This window comes from Aphelocoma coerulescens, chromosome 2 (assembly GCF_041296385.1).
Source record: "Aphelocoma coerulescens isolate FSJ_1873_10779 chromosome 2, UR_Acoe_1.0, whole genome shotgun sequence".
Classification (NCBI taxonomy): domain Eukaryota; kingdom Metazoa; phylum Chordata; class Aves; order Passeriformes; family Corvidae; genus Aphelocoma; species Aphelocoma coerulescens.
The window spans coordinates 98,650,642-98,675,264 of NC_091015.1; the positions used below are offsets into that span (position 1 = coordinate 98,650,642).

The 24,623-nt window shown below is 37.1% G+C and overlaps 1 long non-coding RNA gene across 1 annotated transcript in view; it reads right to left on the reverse strand.

Annotated features, from left to right (window-relative positions):
• Positions 1 to 2,309: 2,309 nt before the first annotated feature.
• The window catches only part of LOC138104863 (uncharacterized), a 41,642-nt gene continuing 19,328 nt past the window's right edge, over positions 2,310 to 24,623 (reverse strand). Inside the window, exons 2-3 of the long non-coding RNA XR_011148314.1 lie at positions 20,939 to 21,053; positions 2,310 to 2,546 (exon numbers count right to left, since the gene is read on the reverse strand). This is a non-coding gene — a long non-coding RNA (uncharacterized lncRNA). The remainder of the gene's footprint in view (positions 2,547 to 20,938; positions 21,054 to 24,623) is intronic.

Genomic DNA, 24,623 nt, shown 5'->3' on the forward strand with positions numbered 1-24,623 from the left:
TTCCCCAATTCTGTTGTTAGTTTGGTGGAAGAGCTGATTTGTATTGTTCAAGCTGTGTTTGGAAAATATTTTCTTCACTGCCAGCAAAGGGCCCAGACCTTTCGCCTGACACAGGAACCTGCACTAGGAGTTCAAAATCACGTACTGTGGGTATCCCATGGTTATGCACAGAGCGAAAAACAAGGTCATTTCCCTGGCAAATGGCAAACACCCAGAGCAAGAACTTTCAAAGCCATGTCATCTACTGATGTTAGCAACAAAATAATCTTCCTGCCTACATAATACTAGCTCTGGAGTCAACGAGTTGTTGCCAAGGTACAAACCTTCCTCCCCTTCTTTTCACACTGTAAATGTTTAGACAAATGACTTCTTCATCACTTCAAACCTTTTTCTCTTGTGCACAAGAAAGTTAGTGCAATTTATTCCTTTTTTTATTTTTTTTTTTACATAGAACAAAGAATAAAACTTCCCACAGACACTGCCTCACTGACAAAGAAACAAAAGATAAGATTTAATTTCTTGTAAGAGCCTGACTTAAAATATCCACAAGTAACAATGGTTGAAAATTTTGCATTAAGTCGCTTAACAGACATTTTACAATAAAAAATATTCATACCACAAAAGCTGCCTACATACTGCTTTTCAAAGGAAACATGATTAAAAGAAGTATTCAAAAATACCCTGGTTTTATAATATTTTATTCATTTACTCATCCAGCATACAATTGCTGTGTGGATGCTGCTTCCCATGCAGCTTAGGTTCCTTTAACAAACACCATGTGAAATACCAACCTTATCTTCCCATCTGTCAGTAATGTTACAGCTAGTTTGAATTTTGAAGGGGAAAAACGGTGTTATAAATAACCTTTTAACATAACGTATCATTAACTTTTTAACTCTAATAAATAACTTTTAAAATTATACCTTTCTTAAATGTCTTTGTTGTCACTTTCTTAAGTGTCTCAAGTGTCTAGTCATAACAGAGCAGCACCTCCTGGTGCCAATCCCCAAACACTTCAAATGTCAAGTACAAGACAAATAGATCAAATATCAAGTACCAGAGGTGAAGGTATCTCCATGGATCATCAAGGGAGTTGAGAAAAAAAGTATGGACATCAAACACTAAACAAAATTCAGTACAGTAAAGGACAGGAAACCAAACCAATTTATATAAGTTATTGACTTGAAGGTTTACTCAGATTCCCCACCTTTAATTGTTGCCTTTCATCCTGAAGTGCTCTTCTAGTAATCTTCTTGTCCCAGGCATGATCCATCAGCTTTATATTTCTCCAGTCCTGTGTCTCCTGAAACTTTACTTCTGTGTTTACAAAGTAAGGCAGTTGTTTAAGTAAACCCACAGTGTGTTTTACTATGACATTATTACGCCACAATACCAATGACATTGATAAAATCAGAGTGACCACTGCATATCCCTGAACATTTACAGTCATTCAGCTTGCCTTGCCTGTAATGGTTTCCTGTGCTTCAAACCCACTGTCCTGAGACTTCCTGTTCCTTCTTTCCCTGCTCAGTTGCCATTGACCTAATTTTGAATCACTTGAGAGATATGGAAAGAGCGAAAAACCAATGGTTATTGAATCTAAACAACTCAATTTAACTTGCTGATGCTTAAGCATCCTCAGTAAATACTAACTATATTAATTAGCCAGAAGCGTTTTCAGCGCTGTATCAAATGACCTCTCAGTACAAAAATACAGAGCTCAAGGCAAAGTGAAGGATGATTCTTTATTCCCAGCTTTCTTAATTTTTTAATTTCACCGGTCACTAGATTTTCCAGCAATAAACCTTTGTAATAATTAAGCAATGATACCTTGCTAAGAAAGTGACTTTAACAAAAAATCACCTTTACCACTAAATTATCTTAAAATTTTCCTTCCTGAGTGCCAGTTTTATGATTTGAAGAATACATTGCAATATGTTATCATCATACACCTTTACACAAGCCTTCTGTTCCTGGTAGAAGGCTTGTTTTGCAAGTCTTTCTGAAAAGGCTTCTTTTGCAGATACCTGAGTTAGGGAAGAAAGATGAGTAAAACTTCTTTCATTACAAAAAAAACCCCCACAAACTCCAACAAACAAAACAACCTAACCAACAAAAACCAAAATAACTTTTTTGTTGTCTCACAGATAAAACTTCTTTCAAATGTTCTCTTGGATAATTATCTCCAATAAAAGATAGTTTATAATTAACCAAAGACAATATAGAAACTATGAGGACAAAAACAATAAAGAGTAGCAAAAGCATCCAGCTCGTTATTTTATTTTACTTTATTTCAATAGATAAAGGAAGCTTTCCCTCTTTTTCCCCAAAACATTATCAACTTTCTGAATAAATTTTGTACTTGAAATCCAACAAAGATTTTTTTTCACTTGAACATCCTGCCATGTGACTCAGGGGTAGGGCAGCCAAAGCCTTTATTTGTTGTCATATTCCTAACTGGACTTTGTTTCCCAGCTCAGAGCTCAGGTGCTCAGGAACTTGTGAAGGCAGTGCCAGGGAAGAGTAAGCTTCAGTGTAACAAAGATCTGAGAACAAGAAAATAAAAAAAAAAGAGCTCAAAACTTTGATATCCATTCATAACTCCAAGATGTGACACATCAAGGCAGATATCTGTATTGTTTTCATATAATCCCATGCTTCCAAATTTTCCTGCTGTTTCTTATTTACAACTGACCAAATAGACTATTTTTAAACTTTATACCAGGTGGTTCTCTCGCTTTTTTATTGTCCTCGTTACCTGCAGCTTGAAGATGTGACAGAAATGTCCTGTGAAGGTATACATCTCAAAAATAAGACCTGCCCGGTGTGATTTCATGCATAAAGGCATTACCAGGCAGTCAGAGTAAGGAAGCCATGTGCAAGGAGTATGTCCTTGTGCCTAGACTGTCAGAGTCTTTAAAATGCATGGTTTCAGGAAAAGGCTCCAAAGTCTTTGGCATGATGCTAAAAAAAAAAAAAAAACCAACACAAAAAAAAACAAACAAAAAAACCCAAACAAACTTAGAAACAAAAGTATTAAATAAAGCTGCAGAGGGAAAAAAATTTAGCATCGTAACTGCCAATCATCTATACAGACTCACCCATCACTGCAACAGCGCTCTAACTTGCTTTGCCATTGGGATAAAAGATAGAACACCATCAATCTGTCCAGCTTTTGAAGCTGGACTGATCAATTAATGGTTTCCAGCAAACAAATCAAAACTTACATTTAATTAGTAGTTTTCCAGTATAAGTGCTGGAAGCTTTAGAAAAAGTTGGACAAAAATAGATTTAAGTTACAGTAGGAGAGCTTTTCAAGCTCAAAGTAGATGAGTAAAATATCTGTATGGAAAGAAATGGTTTAGATTCCAGTATTTTGTATAATCTTATTACATAAAACTACACAGAATTCGGGGTTTTTTTCCATTGCTAACTTGAAAAGTTTCAAAATCTTCAAATATGTCACAACAGTGCCATTTTTCCAGCCAGCTCTGATGTCAGTCTTCACCAAGCTATAAAGCACCGACATCCAGCTGACAGTGACATTCCTGTTATTTTGCTGATACCTCTGCAACACAGTATCTCTGAAATATGGAAATAAATTTCCTACATTAATGAGAGGAATTCACCTTGGCATAACCAACCAGAATCAGTGGGATTATGCTGACATTTGTTATACATACATGTCCATAGACACTGAAATTTCCCAATATATTTTATTACTGAAACCTTTCAAATCACTAATAATAAAATGTTTATGTTAACTCACCCTGATGGAAAACAGGCCTGCACTGAATTTCCTAGGTGCCAAGTTTTCATAACATTTAATTTTGCAGATGCATAAAAACAAGTGTAATCAGGTATATTAAACCTCAACTGTCATGCAATATTTAGAAGTCAGACTTTTTTACAGTTTGGAAAACAAGTATGCAAGTGAACAAACAGAGAAGAAATCTCTTAAACTTTGACTTTAAATATAACTTTGTTACAACAAAATAAATCCAGCAAAATATTTTTTTTCTCACATATTTTTTTAGGGGAAATCAGAAAAATTCAAAGCGTGTGTTCAATTATTCATGATCATTAAAAAGAGAGTGAAGGAGAAATCTCGGTACATGAATACAGTAGTCAAAGTGAAAAGGGGAATAAAGCACAAATTGGCAAAGTGCAAGTAAGGTACACATACTTGCCTGAAAAGAACTGAATTCTAAACAGAAGGCACAAAGACCAAGCCAAATGCAGAATGAACTGCTAAGTCTGTCAGATCCTGTGGGTTTAATACCCTGAAAGAAGTAAAAGTCAGCAAAAGTATCCCTGAAATAATATCAACCAGGATTTCTTTAAAACACGAGAAAGGGGGGGAAAGCAATAAATTGTAGGAAGGTGCTTCCTAAACAAGATTCATATCTAACAGTACATTCTTATCTGAAGTACACTACTATTTCAAACTTACATATGTGAGATCTTAACAGCACCTCATCTGGCACATTCTGAAGGTCGGGAATACATACCACAGACTATACAACCAACATGCCATGTATGTAAACACTAAATTGCCCTTCCTGATGGCTACAGAGATACTAAGAACTGACAGAAGCACTTTGAATAGTGAAAATAGACATACTTCCTTTATGAGATGTTTTTCAACTAACTGGTTCTTGTCTCAAAACCCAAAAACTGTATCAAGAATTTAGTTAAGCTTTAAGTGTTGTTTTTATAAATTTGTCAACCAAATATCCTTCGCCAAATCCTTCATGGAATCCCATAATACAGGAAAGAACACTGATTTTGTAATATTTGTGTGTTCAGTAAAACAGGAGATATTATCAATGCTTTTCTGTCACATCACCACCAGAAAAACTGTCCCACTTCACAGGAATAAAAAAATAGAAATGGTGAATTCAACACAATATTCAGTATATCACGTTACTATTGGGTATAGCTGTAGTAAAACCTTTCCAATTTAAGGTTACATGGCAAGGCTAAGAAAATGAATGCAGTCATGAAGTAGGAAAGACAGTGAGTACTAAAAATAAATAGGGATTAATATGCAAAATCTCAGTTTGGGGAGAAATTTTTTGTATCAAAGATTCTACAAAAACTCATAGAAAAGTCATGAAAATCAAATCAGGAAAGTGTCAGTTACAATAGCATGTCATAGAGCTGTATGGACATTCCACACTTGGAACAATTATACAATTCTGTACAGTGCTGCATGAATATCCCAATGTACCCTGATAGAGCACAGCCATAAGTTTTCAAAGCACAATGTCAACTAATGTTTGCATGGAAGAGGGGTTAACAGGATGGGTAACAGTGAGGGAATGTAACACCACTGCTGAAAGCGAGTACATAAATTTCAAATGCCTGGTGCTGTCACAGACTTTAAAATTGGCTTGGAAAAAATCTTAGTTCAGCTGAAGTCTACAGAATTGCACAGACTTGGACTGCCAAAGGGAAATGCAAGAGGTCAAGAAACAGCTTGTGTACTTGAAGCGACTTCTCAAACATCCCCACTGAACCACAGGAAGAAAGACATGACTTTTATGCCTTCCTGTAATAGCTGCAGATATATATAATGGCTTATGGTGCTCTTAAGTATGAAGTAACAAAAATGAAGAAAAAATAAAGTTCTCTTTACCAATGCAAGCACCACACATAATCAACTGTAAGCAATCATTTTATGGAGAGCAATTTATATTAACAAGCAAAACCCAAGATCATGATGTCTTGGAGTGAGAATAATACATTGCTGAAACCATTTTACGTAAGAAACACACCAAATGACAGGAATGCAGGGAAATTGTGATATCAGACACTAATTTTTCCTCGTACAGAAGACGTATATGGGATTGCTAATGGAAGTAAAGAAGTTAATAGCAGACCTTAGTCTGATGGATGTTCTTAAGTCAAGCTGCTGGGTTCAAAACTGAGATGAGTAAAGTTTAACAACTAGTCATCTACTAGGACTTTACACCAAATTATCATTCTGGCCCAAAATGTGTTGAACTCTTACATAGTCTATGTTGCACCTACACCTTATTGAATTTCCCCTCTGTACAAGTTTGATTTGGTTTGCATTACAGATTGCAATATCTTCCTAAAAGAACACAAGCTTACTTTAAAAGTTTGTAGGAACACTTAAATATTGATGGCATCAGCAAGAGTCATTCAACAAATTATTTTCCTGTTTCAGAATCAGCATGAGTAAATGCAATTGATTCTATCATCACCAAAAACAAATTTAGGAACAGAGAAATACATCTCTGACTCACTGTTTGCAGTTATCTGATCAAAGATAAATCCCTGAGCTGTTTCCATCAGAGATTGCTTTGCAGTCATCAAGAGTTACTACAGTAGGCAAATTACATAACTGTACAGCAAAACACATAAATATAGCTTTTTATGAGTGACCACTCATGAAGAATCCAGGAAAAATGTAATTTTCTTCTTTTCTCTAGGGTTCCAGCCTCTCCTCCCCATGCATGCTCAACCTGGCTCTAGTTAAAAACACTGTTTTCAAAGCCAATAACTAACATCCACTAGAGGATTGTACTAAGAACTCTGCAGAAGACTTCAGGGTCTTGACTAGGCAATGCCTGCTCTACCTGTCCTTATATCTTGGAGAAATCTGTATGTTGGCATGTGTAGCTGCTCTAAGGTAATCTGTCATGGTGGCCTGTGCCAGGCTGTGTGGAAAACTAGTGGATATTATTAAAAGATAACATTTAATCTCTTTGAAGAAAGCTCATGAAGAACACACAAGGGTATTTGAGAGAGGAGGAAGGTCCCCATGAACACGTTCTCTGCAGCACACTATGGGAAAGTCCATCCAGGATCCATCTGATGCTGCATGAAAATGCAGTTCCCAGCACCTGAATGGATGTAAGATTTACTTGCTTTTTGTGTCCCTCTTCTTATTCTATCTTGTTAAACCAGCTACTTTATTGCTCCATTTGTTGTCAGGTCTTTCTTACTGAGTTCCAAAAGAACCCTGCAGCACTTCTCTCTCCCTCTCATCCCCCACCTCCCCAAAGTGCAGAATAAGGATACAGACATTATTCACATACAGAAGTTCTGCAAAAACAAACATCTTACAACTATTCATCCTTTCAAGCTTCAGTACAGCAACGGAGTACAACTTTTGCTTACCCATACAAATAAACAGAACTCTGCACAGACACTATGATCTATCTATCTATCTATCTATCTATCTATCTATCTATCTATCTATCTATCTCTGCAAGAGTTTAAGATATCCCTTCTGGCTTACCAGAGATGACCCCTCTTCCAGAGATGATTGCCTCTTAATAAGAGGTGGAAGTGCTGGCTAACCTGGGGATCATAACTTCTAAGACTAGGGTAGCAATCACTGATGCCATAGCACCCCAAACTACTGTAATATTTTTATTTTAGGGAATGCAAATCACAGCCCTGAGAGATGGAGCTACTATAATATCTTTCATTTATGTTAAGCAATAATGGAAAACAAGAGGGATATGCCACCCACAGATGAGTTTTTCAAATTGTTCAGAAAGCCCCCTAAGCAATGATACTGCTTTAGCTGTCCAGGAACATGGAAAACAGAAACAGATAGAAGTAATTGTAGCAGAGAAACATGACTTATTTTTTAAACAGCCTGAGGGCTTTATCAATCACTCAACTTCTTTTAAATTTTAAAATTACAAGAAACCAATGACAGCAATGGTATATCAGTGGTTCTAACTTTTATGTTTGTGCATAATAACATAATTTTAGCACCAACTGTACTGAATTTGTTTCGTATTGTTTGGAAAGAACCACTGAAAATATTAAAAAGAGCTCATTACATATGTAAATACCCACCAATTCAATTACCTGTAAGTTCTTCTTTATATTTCAGAACAAAGGTTCCCTCAAAACTATTAAATTTGTGGCTGCCACGTAATCTGGGTGAGAATGCTGTAGCTAGATTTGCACAGACTGAGCAGAGATATGTGTTCCTTTGGTTAGTTTGTAAGTGTACAGCACACACAGAGAACAAAGAAAAAAAAGAAGACAAAAGAGAAACTAGGTACAATACACAGCAAAGGTTTTTCAAAATGTGAAAGTTCACCTCTAATACCTTTCTCTTTTCATAACAGCTGCAGGCTTGTGCCACCCAAGAACCAAAAACATTTTGTCAAAACCACTTTTTCTCCCTGTTATGGAGACACTTTCTCAATAAAAAACTCAGGAGGCAAAAGGTGAGTCTTTGAAATAGAAACTGCAAACCATGAGTGAATACAAATAATGAGTACAAATACACAAACAACATCAGCATTTTACCAGGAAAGAAAGCCTAAACATTTCATTACTATTTCGTGCAAAGACAGAAAGAGATTTAGGGGTGGGAGAGGGGACCTACTGATTAAATCTGGCTCTGTTTCTAGGCCAAGTATCAGATATTTATTTTAGTATAGCTGGCAAAATGCTCCCTGGCTCTCCTCATACAAAAGCTGCTCCTGAGCTATGCGGGAGTCAGGGTAATTTCCAGTGGGAAGCTTTAAGACTGTAAAACTGCAGGGCAGGAGCAAGGAATCAAAAGCTCAGACAACTGTGCCATGGGGGCAGAAGGGAAAACTGTAGCTGGATCCCCTTTTTCCAATTCCAGTCTAGGCTTTTCCCATGCATCATGCAGAGCCCCTCTCACATCAGTTTTTTCATCTATTTTCTTAATGTTTTTTAATTAATACTCATAAGTCTGTTTGAAGAAAAGGCTTCCAGCAAGAGAATTTCTAAATTCTAAATTTCTAAAAATCTGCTTTTTACATACATCTAATGAGTGTTTTTATGGGACTGTTCAGAAAACTGTCAGTTTCCTATTTCCCCACTGACACACTGGCTTCTGTGATTTGTCACAAAGATTATCTCTGTCACATTGTGTGACATAACACAAAGAAGCTCAGAAAATGTGGTGTGACATGCCAACTAATGCACTGAGCCAGTAGGGAAATTTAAAAGCAGTACATGTTTTAAAACTTAGTTGACTTCTTTCTGCCCTACTCCATCCCTCTTCTCCCCCAAGCCCAAATGGTGTCCCCCAAAATTTGTGAGTCATCTCTTTAATACCTATGTTTAAGCAGAAAATTCTTCTTGGAACAAACAAGTGTTTTCTCATAAACCGAAGTGCAGACAAGGGATTTGTATTTAGTGCAGTCCAGAGTCTGAAATCACATGTACAAAGACTCTTCCAGAAGTAGGCAAAGAATTAAGCTACCAAGAACAAAACAGTATTTGGAGAAGATAAATGAATAAAATTGCAATATTTCTTTTTTTTCTTAAGTGTAAGCAGTCATCAAACAAGGAGACATAGGGAAACCTGCAGCATCTGTGGACAACATAGTGACATGAAATCAAAGATGCATCCTAAGGAACAGTTATTTCTTCTTGAAATAACCTCTGCTTTCATGAACAGTTGCATAATGCAGATGCATACATGGTTCCACATGTCCACAGAGCCAGCTGGAAACGGGCTGGTCACCAGAAATTTAAGAGAACACTTGAAAGTGTGAATGCCAGTTTAAGACTTAGAATTATAGAATATCTAGAATCATAGAATATTAATGTCTTCCAAAACTATACTTAAGAAAAGGTATCTGCAATGTCATGTGGTAGGGTCTCTCAATAGCAAAAAGCCATTTTATTATCAGGTTTATTTTGAAGTGCAGTAGTACAGTGGTATCTCTGTGTCCCTCCTTTCAGCCTATTCCTGTTGGCTCTGTTATGCTAAGAGGAAAAAACCAAAACCACAGTATATTTCCCATCCTCGACTGTGAACATTCCTGGAGTTAGAGAAACCTATTCTCTCAAAAACTGAATTCAGAGGTTAGTTTGTTGTAACACTGTGATCAGAGAGTGTCTTTCTTTTTCATATAGCCTCTTTTACAATGTAATGACACTGGATAATAAGAATAATTCTAGGATAGATACTCCATTATTATTATTATTATTATTACTATTATTATTATTATACAGTAAAAATATTCTTAAGAGTAACTTCAACTAAATTTGAGGATTATGTTTAAATGTGGATAAGTCCTGAATTTGATACAAGAATTTAGTCAAGCTTCAAGAAGAAATTCTCAAAGCATTTGGGTGGTCAGCTGGAAAATTTAGTTATTGTACCTCAAAAACCACAACATGGGTAATATCCTATTCCTAATAGAAATCCTAAAAATATCTAGAATACAGGAATCAGTGTGCTCTCTGACCTAAATTCCATTTACTATCATTTTATATTAAATGGGTTATATAGAGGTTATATATAGGCTCTGTCATAATAATGTCATCACTTTCCTGTTTTAACAAGTAGTAAAAACTCTGTGTACTTGGGGGACATATGCAGAACATAACATTTTAATCACTTTTTCTCTGCAGACTTTAAGAGTATAATCTAAAAATCATAGTTTAAAAAACCCTCAAATCTCAAAGCATCCCAAGCAATGTCTTGATTGAAGCAATTTTAACTTATAATGTAATAAAATCAGATTTAATAGTTTATATAAAAAGAATGAGGCAGTGCAAAATATCATTTAATGTACAGTATATTTTAGGAGCTTCTACTTAGAGACATACTGTGTTTCTTTTTCTTTCTTACTGCAACACTCGTTTAAAGTAGAGCTCATTAATATGTATATAAACATTTCAGATTTTCATATGAAAACTTCTAGAGAGGTGGAAAATAACATTATTGCTTCACTGATCTAAGAGGTGGCAGACTTTGGTAGCACCACAGAAATCATATTGGAAACTCAGTACCAGCAGTCCTGTAACCCCAAGGGTGTCCAACCCCACAGGGTTGGACTCTTCCTACACACACTATGTTCACAAACAGAGCACAGGTAGCCAAGTTCAGGGACACCCAGAGCTCAGGGACTGAAAGAAAAAAAAAAACCTCTACCTGAAACCCCCAATTTTGGACAGAAGCAGCATGAGGGAAGGTAGGACTGCAGTTTATGAAGTCACAAATATGATAGATAAACTGCGATTCAGCAAATCCTGCAGCACAAGAATGAGGTGGCCACTTGATAAAAGCAGTGGGAGAGAGATAGCCTAAAGCAGATAAAAGTGTTTCTTTGGACAGCAAGCAGAGACAGACTTTGCTGCCACAAGAGGCTGTGAGGGCAGACAGTATTAGAAGGCTTAATGACAGATTAGTCAAATTCAGGAGCTCTGCCTGGCAGGTACTGAAAGGACTGGGCGAGGATGCACATGTCTGATAAAGCTGCAGATCCTGGAAAGGTACAAGGACAAAGGACCAGAGAACATGTACAACTGCACAAAGCCTTCCCTAACCCACATGTCCCAGTGTCACCTCTGGAGATGGAGTATGAGGACTGACAGACCTCCACTCTGAGCTAGGAGGGTACTTCTTACACCTTCCTGTCATCAGCTGGGACCTCTGTCAATAGGAACCAATTCTTCTTTTCAACAGCCTGCCTCTCTGACCACTACAGCACTTGATATAGAAATGTCATTGACCTTCTTTTCACAAGTAAGAAAAAAATCAGCAGCATCCATGATTATTTCATATAAAAGCCTTGATTTTTAAAAGATGTCTGCTTCCCTCTTTACCTTACCCTACAACTGTTTTTAACTGGAAAAGATATTTCTGTCAGCAGAGAGGTTTGAGGTTAGAAATAAGCAGTGACACCCACCATAAAAATGGAGGAAAAATATCTTAAATTATCCTGTAAGAAAAACAAATCTTTTCTCAAAGGAAACGTGGCTGGCATGATGATGATGATCTCTTGGTCTTGCAGCAATTAATTTTGCGCTGACCACTGCAGAACTGTACAAGTAACATGAAAACATCTTGCTTTCCACCCTATGTCAAGTTGGTGTTCTGAAGACACAATTGAAGGTTACTGAAATCCAAATCTCTTCCACGGGATTTGCATTAGGTAGTTAATTCTACAGTCGGTCGTACCACACAATCTTGTTAAAGTGCACTGAGAGTGTAACTGAGGTTAGATGCTACCCAAGGAGCAACCACAAAAATTAAAAGACGCGTTGAATCCATATCTGCAAGTGAAATTACCTTTGCCATACCACAATAACAATCTTTCTTGCAAGCTAATCAATGAAAGATGCATGTCACATAAAATTCCCTTCATTTTTATACCCCCACTTCCTTCAAAGGCAAATGAAAGGACAAGCATGACTTCACTAATTATGATTAAAAAATTGAATAGTGACTGCTTTGTACCATACATATTTATGGTTTACACCATAAATAAACTATAAATATAGGAGGTCTGAGTCAAACTCACCAAATGCTTAGAATTTGCGGCATTTACAAGTAAGATTAAAGTGTGAAATTTTTGTTTCAAGTAAAATACATAAAGCAAACGTTCTAGCACAACGTTAATTGCAGTAAAAACAGTATATGCAATATAATATTTGGACACAAATTTTCCCATTCTGGTTATGACCACCTGTCTTTTGTATTGCCATGTATAGCATGTTAAAAAGGCTTAACAATTTAATTTAAAGTGTTTCTCTACAATGTTTCATACTCTTACAATTAAAGCACACAGTACTAAATGGCAAATCTTACTTCTAAACTAAGATGCACCGAACAGCAAACTTCACAATTAAATTACCAATTTAAAGGGAAGAAAAAGGAAAGACAACCAAAATTTCTCATGCTTTTCCAATAACATATTAATATTTACAATCACTTCATTATTTCCTGGCTTAAAAGAAAAAACTTTCAAAGTTATGTTTTTCCCAGCTTATCTAATCACATATATACCTTACTAAGAAGCTAAAGTAGCCAAACGTATTTTTTTTTAAGTGTTCAGATTCTATAAAAATTTCAAAAGTTTGACAAAATGAACTGATTCTGCTGTACAATACAGCTCAACAGAGAAAAGCATCATGAATGACCTGTTAATCTCTCTCCTTTCCTACAGGTGGAGCATTCAGTAGAGACTATTCATATCTAAGGAGAAAAAGAATTCTTTTATAATGATGAAGCAGTTAGCAAGGAGACAGACAGATGTATCTGTAACACTGATTTCTAATATGTAACACCTCGGGCCTCAGAGGTGGCTTCACGTGAAACTTGAAGTTCAGCAAAACCAAGTGCAAGGTCCTGAACCCGGGTTGGGGCAGTCCAAAGTACAAGTGAAGGCTGGGCAAAGAATGGATTGAGAAGAGCCCTGAGGAGAAGGACTTGGGAGTGTTGGTGGATGAGAAGCTGAACCTGACCCAGCAACGTGCACTGGCAGCCCAGAAAGCCAAACGTGTCCTGGGCCCCATCCAAAGCAGCGTGGGCAGCAGGGTGGGGCAGGGGTTCTGCCCCTCTGTTCCGCTCTCCTGAGATCCCACCTCGAGTGCTGCACCCAGCTCTGGGGACAAAAGGAAAAGGCATTGCCTGTTGGAGAAGTCCCAAGGAAGGACACCAAGTTGATGAGAGGGATGGAACACATCTCCTGTGAGGACTGGCTGAGACAGCTGCGGTAGAATTACCACTGCTATACTTGGAGCAACATCCTGAAGAGATTAGAGATTTTAATTGTTCCTTCTTCATTTAACATTCAACACCTGTCTGTGCAGACACTGAGGGAGTCTACCTGAATAAGTGTTATATAAGTATTATACCTTCTTTGATCAGAGAGATTTATTTTCTAGCAGAAATTTTTCCCTCCTTCCTTGGTTTCATTGGTCTTTAGAAGCCCCCCCCCCCCCCTTCTTCCTCTAATAAAAAGAGGACAGGTATTATCATATTCTTCATACTTTCCTCTATTTAATAGATTCAATTTTTCATGTTAAAAGGGAAGCTATAGATAGAATATAACAATATAGGTAAAGTGAGTTGGTTTTGTTTTGCTTTGTTTTGTTTTTAAGAAGAAAAAACACATTAAGTTTAATTACTTGGAGAGAAACATTTTAACATTTTAACATGTAAATGATCAGTTCAAAGCAGTTCAAAATAGCAGACTACCTCCATATATTATAGATGCATAAATATAGGCTACAATTGCCAGTAGTCCTTAATTGTGAAAAGAAGGGAGAGTAAATTAAATTATACATGTCATATAATAAAAAAAAAAGGTAGAAAAAAATAATAGACTTTTTCTTTAGAGCTCAAAGAACACATCAGAGAATAGAAAATTAATCAGATGCCCTGTCTCAGAGAAAAACTAATCACATATGCAAGTCAAATTGGGCAAAGTAGCTTAGCCTTAATGAAAGAGAGAACTTGATAATATTGGCACATTTTCCAGAAACATTTTCAAAATAGAGCATTTCACTCTGAAAAGTCAAAACATTTAATTTTTGACATTTTCTAGATAAAATATTTCAACCTTTCTAAGGATATGTCAGCAGGTTGAATACTTCCCACAATCTTTTCAGAAGTCAGAGTCATAAAGAAGGAAAAAAACTTTACCCAGTCACTCATCCTATATTCAATTGAAACCAAATGAACACTTACAGTGCGAGCATGAGGATGATATAACCCTCAGGACACAGGTCTTACATTTGCACCAAAAGTATCAATTCAGAGCCCTGGGGCCTTTCATGGAAGTCGATTCCCACATTACAGTGTACCTCCTACTAAAGCTATTGCTTTTGTGATGAAAATCTGGTGTTAGTAAAGAAGCATATAAATCTCAAATTATAGCTTGTGAAAAGGAAAGGAAGAAAGTAAGCATATTTTTCTTACTATTTTGGAAACATATATCAACTAAGAGCAAAAAAGTAAATTTGCGTTTTGGTTTACCTCTGAACCAAAACATAGGTCTTGGCAATTGTTTCCCTTTGTTTCTCAAGTTTGCATCCATTTTGATTCAGACAAAACCAAGCCCAAAACACACTACATTTGGGGAATTGAAAAAAACAGTGCATTGTAACAAAGCTGAAAACCTTCATTCTCAGGAATTTGTAGGAAAAGTCAATGGAAACCAGAGTTTGGAGCAACAAAACTGCCAGAAGCAGCAACAGCAGCGTTAATAGCTCTATTCTTACCCTGCAAAGCCTGCTGGTTCACTCTGCATGGACAAGCTAAATACCATCAACAGTAGAATACTGCCTACAGATATTGAGAGCAACACATCCCATGACACCTGTGTTGATCATACCCAAAAAACCACACATAACATCTACCACATTCTTAAAATTGTACAGTACCACTCTGAAGGCATAGAACATCTGCTTGAAATTAAGCTTTATTGAGGAAAGGAAATATAGGATGAAACTACCCATGCATCAGATTCCTTACCAACAGGAATATAATAATTTTCAGCCACCAACACTCCCCTAGTGAAAAAATATACAACAAAATACAAGTTACTGCTAATTGCCTGCTAAGCTGGTGCTATAATTGTTTTGTGAGAAAGTGAATGAGGATGTGTTTGCAACGCTCATGGAAAACACAGCTAAAAATATTTTCTTCAAATAAGTTCTGTTTGGAACCAGACCATGTTATTAAAGTCTCACTAAAGAGAAATCACTTTTTATTTAAGTGACAGGATGTAATCTGATGGAAATGAGTCACAGAAGATCTCACACTGAAGCAAAGCACTCTTCAGGGAGAATAAAATAAACAGGAAAGAGATCATGTTTAGGATTATCCACTGACATCACAACAGAATGAGGAGTAAAGTGTACAAAATGCAGTGTAAGTGGATGAAACGTTCCAGTACATGGCCTATTAAACATTCCTATATCTTCAGAAAAGCAGAGCAATTCCAACAAGAGAGAGACATGTTAGTTTTTATACCTTTCAGTTAACACTGACTTCACTAATTTACAAACAGATACAGATCTAGAACACAGATGTCACAGTTAGGATTTAGAAAGCCTTAATGAATTTTCTCATTAAAAACACAGAGCTTCTATTATCTTTATGTTGTCAAAAACAAGCAAGTCAAAGCCTCCTTGATTTAAGAGATTTCTATTACTTGGGTGACGTGCTGTAACTGGCACACTTCACTTTGCACGTTCACGCATAGAAGATTTGAACTCACAAAATCAAAAAAAAACAAAGACAAATCAAAAAAAATCTCTTATCTCAGCAGAGATCCCTCCAGGGAAGGGGCTGGGCATACCCCACACCAAACCTCAGCAATCAGATGGAAAGATGGCATAGATAAGGAGGCTGTTCCTGTTGATAAGCCTCAGCTGCAAAAATTAAGGCATAGCCTTGAAAAATACCAAAGAAATGCAACTCTGAAGTTGAATGAAACCATATGTTCTGGCATTGCTGGAATAGTGAAACAGGTGGCAGTAATACAGGTGTTTCAGTGTACAGCCTTAAGGGGTTTCTTTGGCAGTTTCAATCAGCAAAACAACCAGTTGTTTACTCTTTTTGATGCCAAAATAAAAAGCAAACCCAAGAGCAGAGATACATGACTAGCAAAGAAAGGCAAAAAGTCTCCACATCTTAATAAACGGTTCTAACAGACAGCAATGCTGCACACTGATTTTGCATTGCCATCTTTATTAGGAGCAGCAAAGACTACATTACTGCCAGGCAACAAGAAGCATGGAAAATAACATGAGGTTATCAATCCAAGTAAACTGGATACTGTAGCCCTTCCTCAAAAAAAACCCCTACTACTTGTGGGAACAAAATTCTTCCTCTGAAACAAAAAAAAATAGACAAACAAATCGTGCTAGAATTAATCACAAGTCAAATAATGGGGTTTTTTTTGTTGCCAGAGCCTTTACTGCTACATATGTAATGAATTCTGTATTAAGGGAACTGCTTTTCACTCCTTGCTCTGAGATTCTCTCAGGTGTATTTCTTTGGTCTAGTTATCCTCCATTAAGGACTTGCTGTTAAAACTCAATGCAACAATTTCTCATCAGGACTAGAAAAAGTCTTCTCTAGTCCACATGTTATGATTAAAAGTATTTGAATTTGAAGTCTTCAAACCCAAAGACTTCAAAACAGTAAGTCATACAGAAACTTAGAAACAAGACACACAAGGACATTTTGGAAAATAAATTCTCAGTGACAATGGAAATTGGTTCTTTATCAAAGACCTGTCTACATATCTCACTTAACAAAACCAGTGGACAGCAGACCAACTGTGGAGAAAATCCAGCAGTTTTCTCTCAAAATTTTGCTGAAACTTTTGTTCTCTCTTACTACAATATACCAAAAAAATCTGGTTCTTCCCGGAAGAGAAGACAGACATGTCAGTGACTACTTTTAAAAAAAAGGAGGAAGGAAAATTAATCATAAAAGAACCTTAGAAAAATGGATATGACTGCATTGGATAAATATTTTATATAGTTTGGGGGTTTTAATATAGTTTTATAACTCCTAGATAGGAGGCTTTAAAGGATCCAATAGAACAAGCATCACAGCAAACTGATGATATTGGAAAATACAGGAAGTATCTAAATTATGCAAACTTGCTTAAATTCACTGGACAAAAAGAGGCAAGTTTAAATGAAAGCACACAGATTTTGCCTCATTATGCTAGAGAAGACTTTGCAAGCTGCGCAGAAGAAGGGACAATTTTCCTTCAAGTTCTTATGAATTTGCAATATAAGAAGACCAACACTATAAATCAGGATGAAATGGGTTTGCCGTTCCATCTGTTCTGTGCTTTATTTTCTGATAGACTACTTCAGTGTCATTCAACAAATCTGGAAGAAGGTTATGACTTTAAAAAGCCACTGGAAGATAAAGATTAATATAAAGAAAGCATTTTTCAGAAGTGTATGTTAGTCCATACTTTTAACTTCATGTTGAAGTTGCAACTGAACAAGTTAAAGAAGTTCAGTAATATGACTATTTACATGTCCGCAAAACTATGCCTCTTTCCTGTTTATTGAATATTTGAAAATTAAAAGGGTTTGTTTTCATGTCAGGGTTTTTTGTTTGTTTTCCTTAAATGTGGAAACACTAACCAGAAATAGGAAGTAAGAACTCACAGAAATCATGTGATGAAAAGACTTGAGTACTTGCCTTTTGAAGCCAAATCGACTTCACCACGAGTTCAAACAAAACATTCCAGGATATACATATTTCTTTAGATAAGTAAGAGAACAGAAAATGGGAAATATTTCTTGTCAGCACAGAAAATTGTAAAACTTAGACACTGAGAACTCATTTCAGCTGCTTAAAATTTAAAATGACTACATGTACAATAAAGGCAAGCTAAGAATATGAATTATATGTGTATATGCATAAGGTATGCTGTACATTTGAAAAACATTTGAGGTGGTATCTATTTCTTTTTGTTTTCTTTGGTATGCACTATGACATTGTCTTCAACCCCTTTTTGTTGACCAAGTCTCCCAGATCTCTCAAGATATGTACTGAAATAATACACCATTAAGTTTTAAGGGTTGGTTTATCTTTTTGATTTATTACAATCTTTTTTCATATATAGGTATCACCAGACTGAACATAAAGGAATGAAGAAAGGAAGGGAAGTGGTACAGCTTATCAACTAAACTAGAAAAAAAATACTACTATAATCCTGAAAGAAAGTGGTGCCAAACACCTAGTGTCAAACAGGGAGGAAATTCTTCTCTACTTCAAGAACTGAACCTGAGCCTGAAAAGACCTCCTAATTAAGCAAAGATAAACCTTTACTAATTAGTGTCTCTACACATTTCTCAACTGATTTCATTACTCACTTTTCTAATTCCTTATTCTTACTCTCCCTCAAGAAGCTACTGATAGAAAAATAATGCTGTTTCTTTCATCTTACCCCAACTTCTGTGTACCCAAAGTCCTGGAAGAGCAGGAGCTTCACCCTGGAAACCTGCTTGCAGGCTCCAATTCAGAAGCTCTTTGCAGATCTTCAAACACACCCAGAAAGTTTGTTTTCTGGAGTGGTTAACCAAGAAACCGGAAAGAGTGGTGAGAAGGTTTGTCCTTAAAACTAAAGAGTGGAACAAGAGCAAATCAAGGGCTGTGGAGACAGATGGCAGGAGAGAATAGGGGCAGGGGCTGGCATGGAAGATGGGAAGGAAACCCTATAACTGCACAGGCCTAAGAGAGTCAGACTGCAAGTGACCTGGCAGCCAGGATGGTTGTGGAGGGCTCTCTCCTTATGCAGAAGGGTTTGTCACCACAGAATGGTTTCAGCCAAGGGGGACTAGAGTGCTTTTAGGTGACCATCTCTCCCCGTCACTTGCAGCAATCTGATGGTGCACAGCTTTGTGGCATGCAGGCTGTACACACTGTCACAGCACTGCGTGAAAGACAAGGGAACAGAAAACAAGTCCTTCCACTATCTGGAAGGGGTCATTACAGTGGCCTCCTGATATCATAAGCCACCTCACTGCCTTCTCTTCCAGGCCCTATAAATATAAGGGGGTCCCAGTAGCGGGCTTGCAATTTGAAGAGTTTTGAGGCCCTCTGATGCCAACCATCACTGGAGAAGAGAGGACCTGGTGCAGAGGGACTGTCGACCTTTGCATGGCACACCAGAGTGATGGCTCCCACAACCACAGCTGAAGTGGAAGCAATATGGGAGGAGTAACATTGGCAAGAGGTTTTGAGGGGACACAGCCAGAAGAGCTGACCCCAACTGACCAAAGACATGTTCCCTACCACTAACATCATGCTCAGCTATAAAACTGTCAGGTGGCAGTTTTCCCAAGGTAGCCATTGCTCAGAGACAGGATGGGCATCAGTCTGCCAGTGGGAGGTGGTGAGTGACAGTCTTTGCATCATTTGGTTTGTTTGGTTTTTCCTTCATTTATTAAACTGCCTTTATCTCAACCCAAAGGTTTTTCCTGCTTGCCCATCCTGCTGTGGGAGAGTGAGCACATTACTGGGTAGGAGCTCAGCTGCCGGCCATGGTCAGTCCACATTTTCAAACAGAGAGAATGGGGGGGGGGGTTTCCAGGGATCAAGGCTGTAGGACTCGATGTAAATACCAGTCTAAAAGACACTAAAAAATCATACATCAGCATTTTTTGGCTTGCATTTTTCTTTAACACCCTGGCACAGATTTAGGGTAAAAATGCAAGTGTTTCTTTTAGCAGACACCTGATCTGCACAGCTGTCTACTGTAAATGTCACAAACTACTGCTGTGACAAAGTCAGCAGAAAGACATAAAGCTCTGGAATAAGTGGGGCATAACACCAGCTATATAATCTTTGGAGTTTCTTTTTCATTAAATTAACAATTTCATGAATTCTCACCTAAAGTCATGACACGTAACTACCACTGAAAAGACTAAAGCTAGGTAAAGAAACCAGTTCAAGACTACTATCTGAGGTGTTGTGATTAATAAAGTCTGGGGGGGTGTTCTGTATTTTCTGCAGTATATATCTTCACTTCAAATGTGAATATTTGAGAAACACTTGCTGTGCCATTTTTAAAACATTGAAAACAATAGGGTGATTATATCAATACCAATTCTGTTTTCAAGTTAGCTTACATTAGTCATACAGGTTTTACTCCAATAAAAGAATAACTACTACATGTAGTGCTTGCCTTACAATGCTTCCAAGAAAACATGATATAGCATGTATTCTGACAGAAAAAGACACAAATCCCGTAATTGTCAGGTGAGTCATCACTTCTTTTTTACTTCATCTTTGTATTCTTAATACAAAAATATACAGTTTTCCAGCAGAAACTGCATTCTTCTGGTCACTGAAGAATTCACAAGCTTTTCAGATTTATAGATATATACATACACCAACACTCACCTGAGCATTCCCTTGTAGCAACATAGCTTTCTGGGTTTTTTTATTTTAAAAAGCTACTCATAAATAAAAATGTATTACAGACATCTTTTTATTTATATTATTTTTACAACTCTGCTATTGATTATGAGAAAGATGTTTAAGTTCACTTTTCTTCATCAAACACTAAGCTTTTAGTCTGCTGCAAAATGAGAATTCTTGATGGAAATATATGGTTTACTGAATGACATATCTATAGCATGAGGAAAGGAATTATTTGGCAGTTATAGGCATATTTACCCTGGAAAACCAAATGCATCTTCCCAGACCATCCATCACCATTTCTGCTCCTGTCCACAGTGGACAGATTGGTCTTCCTATTGCTTCATCTCTAGGTCACTAAAAACTTCCCATCCTGTAAAATAACAAAAAAAACATTTCTGAGTATTGAAGCCATATGTTAAACACAGTCAATTATATTAGCTCCTTATCACCTTTTTCAGAGTAAATACTCCCATTCTGTAATAAGACCATTGATACTGCTGAACTATGTAAAAATTAATTTTGCATTTTAAAGTGTTGGTTTGAAACGAAAATACATAATGAACCATACCCCAACCTTTATTAGCTGATATGGAACAATTTCTGGCACTGAGGATAAACAAGCCAAACAGTACCTGCTTAATTACCTGTGATCCTGTTGGGTGCACATACTTTATCCTTTATGTTAAAAAAAAAAAAAAATCCACAGATCAAATTAATTCTGGTTCATGATACACTGTCCAAGTGAAATATATAGAATATATGCACACACACACAAGTTGTTGTTTTGATTTTTCTCTATACATCTATTTAAATACTCAGACATGAATGAAATATAAAAATATAATATAGCTTTAAACTAGCAAATAAATCTGCTTTAATTACCCTTTCCAGTAACTCCTAGTGGTTTAATATCACATAAATATTGTTCCATAGGGTTGTTTTTGAGAACTGGCAAAGCCTGACTGATTAAATTTCCCATAAAACCTCCCAGTATCAATTAAGTATGGAAAAATATGCTCAAGTCATTTAGAATGAGAAAGAACTAGTCTAAGTGTGCTGTGTCACCTTATCACTGCGTCCCGCAGTCATAGGGAGGAGGAGAGAGATCCAGCAGACAGGAATTGTGCAGCAAGATTGATTTATTTAATTATTTTACAAACTCTTTTGTAGACTTTTTTCTCCATAGTCTAACTGGAAAAAGGATCAGCCACCCCTTGGGGTGATTGGCTAGAATTCTAAAACATCCATTTTCAAAATATCTTTCTACTGTACCATAAACAAAGTTCTGCAAGGTCACAGGTGTTCATAGTTTACAGAACTCTGCAAATTTCTTCTTGAGAGAGAAAAGTATCCCACGGGCCTAGAAAGAAGCAGGAAAATTTCTTGCTAACAGCATTTTTGTGTCCACATCACCTGACCTCCAGTGACTTTAAAAACATTGTTTCTTTTGCAGCCATGACATATGGTTGCTTTATGCATGTCAGTCATTTCCAACAGCTATGCAGCTTTAAATCATAAAAATTTCAGAAAAGAAAATCACTTCAGAAGGTCCCAAAGAGCATCTGATCCATAGCACCATGAGTCAGATTGAAGAATTTGTAAAGAGGCAGCAAGTCTCTCAAGAAGAAACAGAAAATGGCTTCTAAAAGAATTTTTACAAAATGGGTTGAAGCTGGGTCATGTGCTCCAAACTCAAATGTGGTCAAGCACAGTCACCTAGAGCCAATTTCTCGAGACCACGTCCAGATGGCTTTGGAATATATTTCCAAGGACAGAGACTTCATAACCGCCCCGAGCAACCTGTGCCAGTGCTCAATCATCCTCCTGATGAAAAAGGATTTTCTGAGGTTCAGATGGAGAGTTCCATGTTTCAGTCTGTGTCTGTTGCCTCTGGTCCTGTCACTGGGCACCACTGAAAAGAACCTGGCTCTGTCTTCCTTGCATCCTCCTTTCAGGTATCTATATCTGCTGACAAGATTCCCCTAAACCTTCTCTTCTCCAGGCTGAACAGTCCCAGCTCTCTCAACCTTTCCTCATATGTGAGGAAACATCTTTGTGGATCTTCCCTGTACCTCTAATATGTCTATGTCTCTCTTGTACGGGAGCATCTAAAACTGAATCGAGCACTCCAGGGGTGGACTCGCCAGTGCTGAACAAAGTGGAGGGATCAGCTTCCCTGACCTGCTGCCAGTGCTTTGCCAGTGGCAGCCTGGAGCATCACCAGCCATCTTTGCAGCAAGGACACATTGCTGGCTCTTGTTCCACCCAGTGTCCAGTAACACCCCCAGGGTGTTGCAAAAATTATCTGCAAAATTGGGTGCCCAGGGTTGCTCCTCCGCAAGGGCAGGACTTGACAGTTCTCCTTGAAGAACCTCATGGAGTTCCTGACAGCCCATTTCCCTAATCTGTCATCACCTCTCAAAAATTACCCTGACCTGGGGATTTCTTGTTTCTTAGATCAAAAATGCCCATGTAACAGAACACCAGGGCAGGCCACACATAGCCATGAATGCAGCTAATGCATGTGCCAGGCTACCTTTGGAGAATCAGTTCTTCCAAATTTCAAGCTAAATCTTTAAATGTGTTTTCACAACTAATCATCACAGATTTCAAGGAAGATAAACACATACAGTTTCATTGATTTGAGGTCCCAACCAGTTTTGGTATTTTTAGATAAGTTAAAGCATTATATTCAACTTCCTTCTAAAAAGTGATGGAGTTGTTTGTAGTCAGGCTATTGAAGGTTTATTGTAAATTTTATTATAGTCTGATATCTTAGTTTCTCATATACATTCTCTTGTAAATGCACATCTAAAGCAAGAATATATCAAATAATGGGAATTAGAACAAGACAAAAAAAACCTTTGAGTACCAGCATGCTGGTAGAGCACTTGCTACAGTAAATCTTAGAACAGTATAGGAAGGAGAAAGCAATGTGTCTGTGTATGCACCTACAGAGGAGTAGAAAAATTCAAAACACATTCTCATAAAATACAATAAAAAGCCACATTTAAGAATGGTCCTTAATTTGCACTCACAAGCAAAGGTTCAAGTATTTGAAACCTGAGTGAATATTTTAACCTAAATGTCTGAAACAAGAACACAAAAGTCAGTCCTAAACACACATGCATATTTTAATGTCTGGTAATATTTTGAAATACATTACTTATAATTTTATTACATTAGACTGTTACATAGCGTCACTTCAATGCATAACACTTTTTGTTGCCATGGAACATTAAGACAATCTATTCTTTTGTATGCAACTAAATCCAAGATGTCCAGTCATTTAATTGGATAAGCACAAGTCAGTGGTGCTGACTAAATTTGGATCAGGCTCTAAAATAATCAATAATCCTGAAATAGGAAATCAAATCCTAATCCTTTTAAATAATTAAGAGTGTTCCAGCCAATTCTTTCATAGGACATGAATCTTATGTACTTGTTTTTGACTTAAATTCCTGTAATTCTGTTATAGGAAATCAGGTGAGGTGTCAAACATTAAGTCATAATTAAAGAGAAGAACAATAAGGGGAACGAGGTATAGGAGGTCAGTTATTTGAGGCTACTACATTTGTCAAGCAAAGCCTGGCTCTCTTGAGCTACCTGCCAACAAACAGCACCAACAAAGCAGATGCTCAGGAAACTGTTTCACTCACAAGCTTCTTTTGCACCACAAGCATTTTCATCCTTTTCTATCATTGTATTAGGCAGACCATGCCACATCAAGTAGATGACTACTATATCAGCTGAGAAGACTGGGCACAGAGGGAATATTGTAATGGGGTAATCCTTGCTTCCAAATCTGCTAATGTTTTCTCAGGCATTTACTGTTGCTTATGCATCCAGCAAAGTTATACATTACAGTTTGAGGTGATGGCCCAATATTACCACTTTTCCTCTTGGCACAAAGCAGGGATATTTCTAGTCTGTACAGAAA